At 41.9% G+C, this 15,004-nt stretch overlaps 1 protein-coding gene across 5 annotated transcripts in view; it reads left to right on the top strand.

Moving 5' to 3' along the window:
• The window catches only part of LOC147025326 (carnitine O-palmitoyltransferase 2, mitochondrial-like), a 138,191-nt gene that overhangs the window by 35,861 nt on the left and 87,326 nt on the right, over positions 1–15,004 (top strand). The gene's annotated exons all lie outside the window — the stretch shown is intronic.

The following is a 15,004-nucleotide window of genomic DNA, read 5'->3' on the forward strand; positions in this document are numbered from 1 at the left end:
ATTCTGTTTTGGCCACAGAAATCGATTCAATACCATTATGCATGTGTATTTTTGAGTGTTGATGAATATTGCTTTGTTTAAAGTTGTTTTTTTCATCGCTATTTAGTTTCATGGAAGAATAGCGACTATTTCTATTATTTCGACAAAAATAATCGTGGTTAAAAGCGAAAAACAATCTGGTGGTTTTTGTTTTGTTGTGTTGAGGCTTGTGGAGGAGCCATAACACTGAACAAAGTGGAAAGAGCAATTAGAGATTGCAGACCCTCGCCAGGACTTATTTTGTTTGGCAAATAAATGGAAGGTTGTACGAAATGAAAGGTCATTGATTGCTAATTTAAGGTCTAAATGGTATTGCTGTAAAAATGTAAAGGTCAAAGGTCTGAAAGGTTGTAAATGTCAAAAGGTATACACACTGGCGTATTAAGCGGTGTGTGGGGAAGGTGGTCCACCCCGTGTGACATCCCCTAGGTGGTGGGGGGGAGGGAAATGTCCTTGAGAGAGTTAAAATGCCAGTACGACGATATATCGATGGTTTTAGTTGCAAGTGACATTATAATATATTATTATTTACCTCAAAATAAAGACCGTAACTCGGAAGTAAAACCATCGTTATGTCATCACACATAGAACCGAACATCAACACAGAGCAGGAACCTGAGCCATCTCAAGGCATGGGCACACTGGGCAGTTGCCCAAGGGCCCAACGATTCTAGGGCCCCTTGCTGCCATATTGTTCATGAGAGATCTCTTGGCAGAGTGGATGGTTACTCGACCTCTCGCTGGAAAGGCCTGGGATTCAAATCCCTTTTCAAATTATGTTTAAAATACAAATAATTCGTTCATAACTTGTTGCCATGAATCTTTTTGAGTCTCTGAAAACGTATCTTCAGGAAATTAGAGACAAATTTAGTGACGATGAACTGAAGGCCAGGAGTTGGTGTTCAGATTCGGATTATAGCGATGTGAAGAAACGGGAACGAAAGCAAAGTGTACGTCTTACTGGATATGATGGATCAGAAGAAGAGATACTTCTAAACAAAAGTGAAAAGTTCAAGGTGGAAACATTCCTCCCTGATCTGGACTCTCTGAACGCTGACCTGACCAAACGTGCAGAAGCTTATTCATGGATTGGAAATCTATTTTGCTTCTTCAGTCAATTGAAAACAATTGGTTCTGATAAGCTAAACAAAAGTGTGAACATCTGGCTAATGTGTATTACAAAGGCCTTGATTATGGTGACGTTCCAAATGAATGCAAGCATCTCAAGCACGACATGGTTCTTGATGAAAATTGTGACTCTCCCAACGTTGCACAGAAAAATAATTTCGGACAACTTGAAATCTGTGTTTCCCAATGTTGAAATTGCACTCAGTGTGTTCATGTGCATGATGGTGACCAACTGTACAGGGGAACGTTCATTTTCAAGATTGAAACTTACAAAGAATCAGCTTCGCAGCACAATGGGGCAGCAGTGTTTGAACTGGCTTTCACTCATGTGCATGGATAATGACATCATGAAGACCATTGATTTCAAGCCAATGATAAATCAATTATCTGCAAAGAAATTTCGCAAACGTTTGTGTTGATTAATAAGAAATAATTCACACTGCACCATCTCGCTCTTGATGGTGTACCAATTAATTATTATCATTTAGATGTTGAAATGTTTTTTTTTTCAAGGTTTATGTTATATTGTTCAAAAGTTTGTGTTGATTGATCCTCGCTTTAGAGCATGTTTTCTTTTTATGTTTAAACATTGCTTTTGTTGAAAGTACCAATAAAAGTATCGGCTTAATTTTATTGACCGTTTACATTTTTATTCCCCAATTTTAATTCCCAGTGCGTTGCTTAGCCCAGGGCCTACAATGCTGTTAAGATGGCCTGGCAGGAACACAGCATTACATTACAGGGAGGGTGGTGGTGGAAGTGGTGGTTAATGGTAGGAAGTGGGAGGAGGTATGAGGTGGCAGAGCTGATGATGTTCCTCGCATGGGTTCGTGGGTGAATGAAGCAGATGTTTAAGGTTTGAGGTAGCTGCTGAGAGTCGACTGTTGACAGTTTTTTTTTATTTATCCCCAAGAGTCCTCATATATAAAGCATGATAGTACGATCCCAGAAATGGTTTTTTTGGTCATCAGCTTTCTCCAACAATTAGAAGCAATCCTTCATCAGTTACCAGGGCATTATGCATTGTAGGAAAGGTCATAATTCGTTCTTTGGGTTGACATCAGTTTAAACTCATTTGCAGACACCATACACGTCTCGGACATGATAGCTCGACGAGCTTTATGGGTTCACTTCTCATTCTGATAAGTTAATTAATTACTGTTCTGTATTCGCAGGCATTCTGAAAAGTTAGTCTTCTCCATAAAGTAGTAAATGGGCATGAAAAACATTGCCGGAGAAATGACATTGTGTAATCGTCGGTCATTCCTTGACCCTGGATTTTCTATTACCTTTTTGAAAATTCTTCCTGGTCATGTTTTCTCTGTGTTGAAGATGTGTTGTTGTTATTTGATGCCAAGCAGTAATACCTGGTTTTTTTCATGTCCTGCATTATTGTTATTTCTAATGTGTTTAGTCCAGGTGGAGTACTATAATCCAACATGATATATATTTTCTGTGTATTTAAATTTTTAAAATTATTCATGCGGGGGCAGGGGGGGTGGGGTTGCCAAAGTAGGGTCCGCCCGGGTGCCAAATACAGTACTCTCATTACGTCCCTGGGTAGAAAGGTCTGAATGGAGCAAAATGTTTGAAATGGTCGAAAGGACTTAAAAGGTTGAAGGGGTCAAAAGGGGTGTGATTTAAATGAAGGGGCTCTAAATGATCAAAATTGGTGAAGGGGAACTAAAGTGTCTTGAAATGTCTGAAAAGGGTTTCAAGGTCAAAGGGTATTAAAATGTCTGAAAGGTGAGAAGGTTGAAAGGCATAAATGTCTAAAAGGGTAGAAAGGAGTCTATGGGTTATAAAGGGTCTATAGGGTCTTAAAGCATCATTGCGTTATTTAAGGGTCTTCATGGTCTTCAGGTTCATAAAGGGGCTCAGGGGTCTTAATGGGTCTTAAGGGTTCCAAATAGTTTTAAGGAGTATTAGGGCTCTTAAGGGTCTTAAATGGTCTTGTGATTTTATAGGGACGATATAGTGTAAGGTGTATATCGAGTTCTTAGGGTTCTAAAGGGTCACAAGGTTATTAAAGGGTCTTACGGATCTATAGGGTCTTTGGGGTCATAAGGGTTTTAGTGGTCTTCAATGTTTAGAAGATCTAAAATATCTTAAGTGCCTTCAGGGTCGGAATGGACTTATATTGTCTTAGGATTCTCAAGGGTCTCAGGGTTCTTAAAAAGTCTGAAGGGTCGAAAAGGTGATTTGAAAAATGGAGGGGTAGTATAATCGAGAGACAGAGCTATAAAGGCACCACCAGATGTTTTCCTTGCTCTCCTGAGAATGGACAAACACACTTGTGGGCTTTCTTGAGTGATCTGAGATTGACTTCTGTTGGATTTGTCTTCCAGTCAGAGAAGGAATGTTGTTTGAAGGCAGCTGCTTCGCCACAGGATTAATTGTACTGCGGCAGGAGGAAGGGTGTCATAACTGAAGACGACATTGGATTAATTTGTGCAAGAGAGAGAGGGAGCAGGTGTCAGTGCATGATTTCTCACTCGGACTTAACATCACATGCAACAGATAGGCGAACATTCCTGAAGTGAGATGGCAGCTTTCAGTCACTGCCAGTCAACTTGAGTGAACTGCTAGATTTGTCAGCACTGAGGCCGTTTTCTAAAAATAACCAGAGAGATGTTGATTCTCACAAGTGCATGATCAGATGGACCAATTGGGGCAGAGCAAGAACAGGGACATCAGCAGGAAAGTTGCTCATTGCCGTGTCCAGAAGGGAGGATTTGCAATTGGCAGAAATCCAGGTCAGAAAGTTCATACATTGAGTCTGGCCAATAATTGAGTCAAAGAACTCCTTTTCTGCAGTGTTATGATTGATGAGAGAAATTCCAACACACAGCTCAAATGGCATGTCGACAGTTAACATCATCACTTATAAGGAAACAAGTGTTGTGATGGGTGTTTAAAAGTTGATCCAAGTTGACTGAGAGAGATATAGGTAGATGGATAGATAGATTAGATTGTGTCATCACTGTTGGGAGAAGGCGACAACACACAGACAAACAGGAGGAAATGGGAGAGGATGAGGAGATTAGTGCTCAACTGCCAGATTTGATGGATGGCTTCAATTTTGGGGTGAACTGGCACATAGCTTAAGCACCCTCTCCCTTACTCCAGCAGGTTCCACCAGATTCTCTGCAATTTCTCCACAAAAGGAAGGACGTGGGGATGTTGTGATGTGAGTTGGTGAGCATTTTGGCGGAAATGATTTGAGATGAGGATGTCAATGAACGAAAGAACATGAAGTTAGTCAAACTCACATCTATTCACATGAACATGATAAAACTTATTTGCTGAACATAATCTATGGCACAACTAACTTTATTCTTACATGAATACACTTTATTCTCCCAGGAAGTTCACAACTGTTCTGCTCAGGTTCATGACCATTATATTGTTGCAGTTCTCGGAATCGCATGCATCCAACAGAATGTGGTCCCGAGACAGTTATTCCATTAATATACATGTAGATAGTCCCTTCTCTTTTGTCTAGCGGGAGAACAGGGCTGTGCATTGTGAGGAACTCATTGCTCGGTTTGCTTACATCATTTCTTCTTCATTTCATTTCTAACGTCATTTGTACTCTTCTTTTCTGATTATTCCTGAGGTAAATCTGAGCCACGTACACCCTTCGCTGTGAGATGGGTCGTCAGCAAATGGCGAGCAGGCAATACACCCACACCGCTCTGTAGAAAACACAGCCTACCAAATGCACACACAGCGGTAGTTTCTGCACAATGGACGGGAAATGCACTCAACACGATGCCCACACTGCAGGGAACAGGTACTGAGGCCGATAATAGAAAGTCAACCACACGCCATGTTGCGTGGGATGCGAGTGTGCAAGGCGCAAGTGGTGCATTCCTTTCAACCCATTTCTGGACTAATTATATCGCTCAGGTTTTGCCTGCGCACACGATAGCAGAATCGGGCAAACGTGGGTGCTGGCCACGTGCACCATGGCGTATCCATGCACACTGTATGGAACGTGCTCGAATGCAGACCCATGCGCCGCTCGTGACTTTATCGTTTCGAGCAGGGCACGAATGTACCACTCGCGACACTTTGTTATTGTGCAGTGCGGGGCATGAAGGACACATCTTACTGTGTGTGACTGGGTTCGCCATAACATCTTAACTTCTCGCCTCTACGGCCAGCAAAGCTGCGATCAGGCAGAGGCATGTTGTGCAGCTCAGGCCACGTGGCGCATACGGACCGGCCGCATTGGCCAGCGCTGGTCGGGGGTGCCTGAGCAGGCGTACAGGACCGACGCTGCCCTCGGCCGATCACGGCACGGCTCGGGAGTTCTTGCAAGGAAAGTCATGATGCAGAGTTTGGTGTGGGCTATTCATATCATGTCATGGGGTCGGAGTGGGACATCTTTACGGCGTGGTGTCACCTTGCCGGAAGTGGAATGTTGCTGCTTCCGGCCATCATGGCCGGGCCGTTCAGGGGGTCGGGGCAAATCAGAGTGCCCAATTCGGATGACGTCACCGATTTTCGGGGTGGCCCACCGGCAAGGTCAACAACTTTTGTGAGATTTCGAAAATCCTCAATTTTCATCCGATTGACTTGAAATTTGAAGAGGATTTGCAGATCAGGTCACTGAATTAAATTACAATTATTTTTGAGGTCAACATCGGCGAAAAGGTCAACATAGGCCTAATTTCTAAAATTATCAATTTTCATCCAATTGATGGGATTTGAAAAGGAGTTGCATATTTGGTCATTCAACTCAACCACCAATTATTTTTAAATTCAAATTTATTTTATGGATTTGCAAATATCGTGTGATGCATGACATCTTTCTTGTTTGTTTGTGACTATTCCTCTGATCTCCGAAGGTTCATCACCAAGAAACTTTATCGGATCACATTGTTTACCAAGGTGCACCGAAATAGGCATTTTAAAGTCTTTTTCTCACAATTCCTAAATTATAGACAGCCGAGCTGCCACCTGCTCTCAGCAAGGATTGATCCACATGTACAATGCTGCATAAGAAGCCCATATTCTTTCAGATTTCATCTGTATATATATATATATATATATATATATATATATATATATACATGTATATATGTATATATATATATGTATATATATATATATATGTATATGTATATGTATATATGTATATATGTATATATGTATATATATATATATATATATATTATATATATGAGCCTGGTGTTGGTGCAGTGGTTAGGGCAGCGGCTTGGGATCCAAAAGGTCCTGAGTTCAATCCCCGTTGGGCCACTGAATTAATACACCAGGGGGTTGACTCAGCCTGTCATCCTTCCGAGGTCGGCGAAATGAGTACCAGTATACTGGGCCGGTGTATACCCCGGTTAAAATAGGTGTACCATATCCCTGTGTCGTAAGAGGCGACCAGGGTTGCGTCAGGAAGGGCATCCGGCGTAAAACATGTGCCAAATCACGATGCGGATCATACGGATGATCCGCTGTGGCGACCCCTAACGGGAGCAGCCGCAAGAAGAAGAAGATATATATATATATATATATATATATATATATATATATATATATATATATATATATATATATATATATATATATATATATATATATATATATATATTGTTACGTTTGAGGGGGGGGGTATGCATTCAAAGGGTAATTTGGATGTTTAATTAGGTATGCCATGCTGTTCGAGTTTACCAGGATCTCGATGTATTAAGTAGCAATTCAGTGGTGATAAGTTGTCTAGTAAATGTTCATTTCTTCAAGGGGGAAATGATAATTGTCACGTAATTAGATAGGGACACGGGATAGGGTAAGTGTGTCTGCATAAACCCCTTTTAGTTGTCCCTGGAGGCTGGCCATGACGTCACAGGACAGGGCTGCGGATGGCTACGCCCCGTGATCACGATTGGCGGAAGGCGTCGGTGGTGGGCCAATAAAATGGCTCGATTGGAAGTGACGAGGACGGGAGGATAAAAAGGTTCTGTTCGGGGTCGAAAAGGAAGAGGAAGAAGATCGGGACAAAAAGATCGTGTTTTTTTGGTGTGGAGGCTGTTGCGCGGGAAGCGTACTTGTTGTGCTGATTCGATCATGTTCTTCATCGTGTCTTGGAGCCTTGCTGAGCCTCGTGCCTCACCTTGGTTGGCTCTGGGGTTCTGCTGACTCGGAGTATGGGGTCGAATGGCGGGCGGACCGGCCTCCCTCTCCTGCTCGCAATTTGGTGCCAGAACTGGTTCCCTGGCGGCTGTGAGCGGACTTGGGCCAGGACCAGGAGGTCGACAGCACCACGGTTTCTCCTGCCCCCCCCCCCCTGACGAGAGCAAGGCCAGCTCGTCCGACGCTGATCCAGGGACAGTTGCGTCCACACCACGGTCCAGCCTGACCACCAGAAGTAGCTGCGTTGTGTGTGTGTGTGTGTGTGTGTGTGTGTGTGTGTGTGTGTGTGTGTGTGTGTGTGTGTGTGTGTGTGTGTGTGTGTGTGTGTGTGTGTACTTGGCGCCTTAGAGGGTTTGAGAATTGTATATTCATTGGAATTGTCTGTGTTTTTCCCCACGCCCGATCCCACACCATCCCGTCGAATCGCCCGGATCCCTTTTCTTGCCGAGTCTTGTTATTTCTGGTTAATAATAAAAACAAATAAACATCATCAACTCAGCGAAAAGTGACTCGTGCTACCTTCCTCGTCCCGTTTGCGGTAGAGCGATTAGAACCGCCATGTTTGGTTATAAATAAATAAACCGCCTCCATCGTTTCGGCTCATTCTACGTTGGCGGGACTGTTCAAGTCCCTTGGACGTCACATTGGTGTCAGGGTGTTGGATGTTCGAACCCCTCTAAATTATATTTGGTATCGGGAGAATATACCAAGACTAAAATCTCGCCACAAATTGGAATATAAAACTACTGCAGAAAAGCGCGTGAGCGCGGGAAAATTTTGGCGGGATTTTTCAAATTGAAATTAATTGGCGGCAAACGGGACTTCTGCACCATGGTGGATGTGCAGATGTTTGAGGAGGAAGGCCACGTGTCTGGCAGCGAGTCGGGGGAAGAGGGGAGAGACGGGGGTAGGGTTGGAACCTCCCCCATTCCGAGCGTTGACCGTGCTTCTTTGCCCGTAACGGGGCGGGCAGCGCCGGAAACCGGCGCGATGTCGATCCAGACAATGTTGGAACGTTTAATAGGGGACATGACGGCACAAATAGCAAATCAATTCGTGGCACAGAGGGCAGAAATGACGGCACAGTGGGCAGAAATGACAGATCAATTGGGGGTAATGGGGGTACAGTTGGGTGCATGGATTGATTTAATGAGGGATGAATTGGGGGAAAAGATGGAGAAAATGAAAACTGAGATGCAGGAGTGTGTGGATGTTAAATTGGGAGAAATACAAAGCAAATTAGAGGCTAGATTGGAGGAAACAAAGGTAGAAATTACATTGGAGGGGGAAAATATACGGAAAAATTGGTAGATAAAATTGATGCAATGAACATTTGGGTTGATATAGTGGATGACAGCCTTGAACGTCATCGTGCCTGTGTGGATGCTCATATGCAGCTGCAAGTTGAAGAGTGGGAAGAGCTGAGGAAGCAAGGGATGAATTTGGCGGAGGAGGTAAAAGGATTGGAGGCTCGTTTGGATGAACAAGATAAAATTATGAGCCAAGATGAAGTCTTGGATAAAGGCCTGGTAGAGCCGTCTTTTGTAAGTAGAGTGTCCGGGTTGGTTGAGGAGCAGCTACAAACTCGCGACGGAGCCTTGGAGGAGGTTGTGCGGGCCCAGAAGATCCTGCGGGAAGAGGTGAATCGGTCCATTCAACGTTTGGAACAGGAGGCAAAATTGACACATGAGACCCTCACCACAAAACATCTTTGGCCACAGTGGGCTCCGAAATTGGATACGCAGCCACAAGGGTGTTTGATCCCTGGGCTGGATTCGGACAAGGGAGAAACTGAGAAGCGGGCCACCGTAAAAGTGATCCCCCTGGTAAATTTCGACGGATCAGGGAGCGTTGAAGCTTTTCTGACGCATTTTGAGTGCATTTCCCGACTAAACGGGTGGAATGAGCGGGAACGTACAGGGAATTTGGTGGCAACGTTGTGGGGACCAGCCGCAGATGTGTTAAACGTGATCGCAGAGGGGATGTTGACCAGCTCCCACATTTGCGAGGCGTTGAGCCGTCGGTTTGGGTTCACGGCAAACTGTGATCTGGTGCGGGCCCAGCTCCAGCACCGCAGATTAAAGCCGGGTGAGACAGTGAAGGAGGTGGCACAGGAGATTTACCAATCAGTCAGGATCGCGTATCGGGACCTTACAGTGGAGGCGTGGGACAGACTGGCACTAGAGAAATTTTTAGCTGCTCTTCCGGACCCTGAGGTCCGAGCGCTAGTGGAGCTACAGGATTCACCCACCGTTCACCGAGTGGCTGAGTGCGCAGCCAGGCTGGCCTCGTGGAGGCGGCCGGGTCGTGTGCCCGAGAGGCCATCGGTGACGGTCCGACAGGCGGAAATCCAGGATCAAGGAGAGGGGCTGGGAGAAATTGGCATTACCCAAATGTTTCAGGAAATTTGCCAGAAACCGTTAAGTTTGATAAGGGGTAATTCGGTAGTTGGTGTGCCAAAGCGCGGGGTCCAGCCCAGCCAATAGAGCAATTTGATTATGGCCGAGGGGGTCCGGAACCGGAAGAGACATTACACCGATACCCACGGGGGCCTTTTATGGGGAGTTGTTTCCGGTGCGGGCGAAGAGGACACATGCAACGATATTGCCGGTACCCGGCGATGGAGGGACCCTCCAATAGACCTTTAGACTCGGAGAGGGTGAATCCTCCTGCTGAACCACCAGGTCTATCCGAGATGCCCTTTCATAGGTCGGGTCCGGAGATCACTGTCGGGGGTCGGGGAGACTAGATTGGGCTGAGCATATACGGCCATGCTCGGCTGCTGAGATTGTGGCGAAGTGCCCTCCTTTGGTGGAAAAAAATGAATTGTGGGAAAATTGTCATGGGTTTGTGAGTTCTGCTGGGTTTTAGAGTGACAATCGGGACAGTGGGTAATTGGAAACAAAGCGGGCACGAGTGGCTGACCAATGGCTGGTGCATGGATCGGGTGAGAAGTGCTGTGTGAGTTGTTTTAAGTGAAGAAGTGAAATGTATGGTGCACACAGTTTTTTTTTATTGGGCATGGTGTGGTAACAGGGAAGGTCATGGTCGGTGAAGTGTTAGAAATGCAGGTGTCACATGTAAGGCCGATGGGGTGGGGAGTCATGTGGGTTTTGTGGGTGGGGATGATGTGCTTGTCCACAGGGATTGCTGAAGCTCACGGTGAGCGGGAATGGCCACCCCCTTCAAGGAGATTCACCCCTGGTGGCTAATGGTGACAGTGTCTGGAGCCAACTGGGAGAGGGTCTGGTTGGGCGACCAAGGCGGGTAGGACCTTGGCGACCCAGGAAGGCCAGAGGAGCCAGTGAGACCCCTTCCAGTGTGTTGTACGGGATGAGAGCTGATGGCTCCCAGGGGGGTGGGAATCAAAGGGAGCGGGGCGGAGAAACGTCTGGGTTGGACTAAAGCTTACCTGTGGGCATGGTTGCACCTGAGATGCCCCCATCATCTTGTGGTAACCCACCCCACGGCCACGACGGGATTCAGCCTGCATGATTAAAATGAGGACCATGACCTAGAAATGTGATGATGACCATGGTGTGAGTGTTGTGAAGATGTGTGAGACCCACTCGATCCCGCACAACTTGACATGTGCAGCAAGGGCATGATGTCCGCATAATTTTGGGGCAAGCAAATTTGAAAATTGGCTCCCCAGGTAACGCTGGATCTATTAGCATCCACTGGGGGAGGCGGTCAAGTGTAAATATCCTGTGAATAGTGTCATTAAGGCTTAGAGTAGGAATGTAAAGTATAAGTGTTGTGTTTTTGTGGAACCTTTTGTTTCCCCTCCCCAGATCACTGGAAGAGTGTTGGGCAAGAGCGATGATCCAGAAGATGGAGTGCAACTTCGCTCAGTGCTATCATGTGCTAAAATAAAAAAAAACAAAAAATAATAAAATAAAAAAACGAATGATTGTTTAGGCGAGGATAAGGCCATAAGGGGGTAAGTAGTAGGGTGGATATACTGGTTCTAGCTCACTTTTCCCCATGTAAATGAATGGGGGATTTTCAGCGATTCCCTTTTTTTCCCCCTAAAAATAAACCCCCTTTTTATCCGTTTTTCCCTGCTGTGCAGGGGTTTGGCTTTTTGTGAGGCAATGTTTTATGGCCGGATGCCCTTCCTGGACGCCTCTTACAACACAGGGATATGGTACACCTATTCTAACCGTGGCATACACCGGGACCAGTACACTGGTACTCACTTCGCCGACCTCGGATGGATGACAGGCTGAGTCAACCCCCTGGTGTTAATTCAGCAGCCAACGGGGCTTGAACTCAGGACACTGGGATCCCAAGCCTCCACCCTAACCACTAAGCCAACACCAGGCTTAGCCAACAACAGGCTTTGTATATATGTATATATATAACCAGGCTATCCCAAGGTATATTTATTTGTCTCCCCTTTTAACCTGGAGGTTGATCAGCTTACTCATTGAACCTATAAAGATTTGTTCATTCTCAAATTCCTTCAATAGTTTAATTTTCTTTGCACAATAATCCCCATCTAAAATATTGACAAACAAAACATTTGAATCTTTATATTTTTTAAGATACCCCTTTTGTGCCATTACGAAATGATAAACTTCTCTTAATGCTCTTGTTTAACCACCTCCTGAGCCACATATCATTTTGAGATTATAGTAAATTGTTTTTTCATTGTTCAATTGATAACCATCAAAGTTTTCAGTCCATTCAAGGATATTCATTTTTTTCTTTACATCCTCTAACTTACTACTTTTTAAATTGATTCGCTTATTTGTTTAATTTACCGTTGTTTTAGTTATTTTTTCAATAAGACTTATTTGATATTTTTCACATTCATTATGTTTTCCATTTATATACCAAGACTGAGATTTTCTCCACTCTTTAGTTTGATTAATACTTCGTTTAACCATTTATAAATTGCGAAAAAAGTGGCGGTAGCCCTTAAAAAACCCTAACCCATCTTCCCATCGTTAAAACGCAATCTATTTTATACACTCTATCATACAATATCCATATGGAACACAATCTATTCCATTATCTAAAATAAATCTCTTATCATCAACGGCTCCTAATGCCTTTTTATTTACTTCTTCACTATATATGTTATGTTTATAACTTCTTATTGTATTCATTTTCCTACATTCTTCTTTCTTATTCATCAAACAATTATAATAATTTCTAAAAGTTATTGATTTCTTTATTACATATTTCTTTATTCCCTTTAACCTCTGATCAATCTGATCACCATACTTATAAGCATATGCCTTTGCTCTCAATCCAATAAACTCACTCATTACTTTTCCACCCAACTCATCCTTAAACTTACCAATAACCTTTTCATTCTTTTTGGAAAATAACTCACTATTCTTGCTGAAATTACTTGTATCATATACTCCAATATTTTTCCTCATATCTTTATAAACATCATCAGTTTTTATATCTAGGATAAAACTATCAGTGTCCATATACAACAATGAAACATTTTCACCATACTCTTTCTTTAAGTCATTATACAAATAATCATACATCAATATATTTGATAAATCAAGAACTGCTGTTCCAATATAAATTGGTTTATCCATTACAATACTTTCCTTCTTCATATGAATTGCAGAAAAGTTCTCTGAAAAAACCTCTTCTCTCTCAAAACTTGGTTTATTTATCAATCTCGAAGCTTCTTTCCAAGATGTTGCGAATCTAATGTTTTGCCTGTTTCTAACATTTTCCATAGTCTTTCCAAATACAGCATTATTCATTAATTTATAAAAGTCCCCTTCAAATTTTACTTTTGTATTTGCTCTCATATCTGTATTGAATTGAATATACTTTTTCACCCAAGGACTTTGTTTAAATTTTAAAACTCTATGAATTTTAGCTACTCTCAATCCTTCTCTCAAAAACTGTTTTAAGCTTCTCTGATGCAAAACATATCCCTCTTTATCATAGAATGTTGTTAATAACTTTTCTGTTGATTTACCTTTAATATTAAAACTTTTATGATAATCACTTATCCATTCTTTCTTTGGGGTTTCTTTCTCACATGCAAAAGGAAGATCTTTATGCTTATTATGAAGATCACTCGGGTACCTCAAATCAACTTCAAAATAATAACCTTCTTCTTCGTCATTCAATTCCTCTTGAGAAGAAATAACAATATTCATCAAAGCCTTTTCATAATCCTTTTCTTCCACCCACTCTAATTTACCATAAGGCAGAGATTGAGACATTGCCCATCCATACAAATTATTAGCATCAAAATACATCAAATAATTACTATCTTTTTCACTATCATAATTTGGAAGATATTTATTATTTGCTTTAGCATATCTTTTTGAACATACTTGTGATATTCCACCTCTCTTGGACTTCTCAATCATCAAAAGCATATCAACATCACTGATTAAATCTATATCTTGTTTTGTCATTTTCAACATTGCACTCCAAGCTAAACCAGGAGCTGTGAAATAGTGGGCAGGGTCTAATCCATAACAATTTTTATTATGACAGAGTGATCTAAAAGCTTCAAACACATCAGATAACAATAAAACATCTGTTTTTAGATATAAATCATGATATTCTCCAAGGTTCTTTATCTTAAATAATTTCCATATTTCTTGTGCGTGTTTATATTCCTTATCACTTATCTCTTCTTCATAAAGGTTATTATAGAAACTTTCTTTTGATGGAAGTTGTGTTTCTTTAAATCTCATAAATGAATCCATATAATCATAAGGATAAATTCCCTTACTTGTAAGAATTTTCTCTTTACTTTGAATTTCATTCCTTGTTTGAATTTCCTCTCTCGTAAGAATTCCTTCTTTAATCAGAATTTCATCTTTAATCAGAATTTCCTCTTTAGTTAGAATTTCATTCATTGTTCGAATTTTCTTTATAATTAGAATTTCATCTTCAGTTAGAATTTCTTCATTAATTTCTTCATTAATTAGAATTTCCTCTTTACTTTGAATTCTCTCTTTAATCTGAATTTCCTCTTTAGTGAGAATTTCCTCTTTTGGAAAGAATGAATTAAGATTTGGAAAAGAGTCCGTGGAGCTTAGATTTGATGCGAGGTAGGCTGGTGGTGTTCCCATAAACTTGTAAGAATCAAGAAACCGAATACGAGTTATAGGTTTTGTGAATATCATTTTTGTAAATGAAATATACTTTTGACTTGTGTTTGTTATGGCAGAAATATTCCCTGGTGTTTTTGAAAGTTCATTTATAAATAGATGTGTATCATAGTTGGCGCTATTGTGAAGAAAGACTGGAATAAAAGAAGGTAATTTATAATTAAGATTACAACAGGAATGAGCGGGACCTCTATATTTACCAGTAAGATGACAATGATCCCTAACTTTAGACTCCTTAATTTCCCCCTCACAAATATGACAGATATTGTTCTTTCTTAATTCTAATTTTTCTTCTTTGGTTAATTTCATCGGTTCATTTGTTTCTTTCATTAATTTAGTCAGTCTTATACAATCCTTTTCTAATCGTTTTACAAACTCTTGTGAAGCTTTTTTTCCACGATAATGTTCAAGTTTGTTATACTTTTCTCCAACAGATGATTTGATATAATCACAGAAACCACAAGGAATATGTTTTTGATATTTATTTGTATATGATTCTTTTGGATTAGGAGAAGCAGTATTTATCTTTTTAAGGATACACTCAAAATCAGCGTATATCATAAATGGGTGCA

The sequence above is a fragment of the Eptatretus burgeri genome, chromosome 6 (genome assembly GCF_056783735.1).
Source record: "Eptatretus burgeri isolate ZD-2024b chromosome 6, Ebu_testis_v1, whole genome shotgun sequence".
Classification (NCBI taxonomy): domain Eukaryota; kingdom Metazoa; phylum Chordata; class Myxini; order Myxiniformes; family Myxinidae; genus Eptatretus; species Eptatretus burgeri.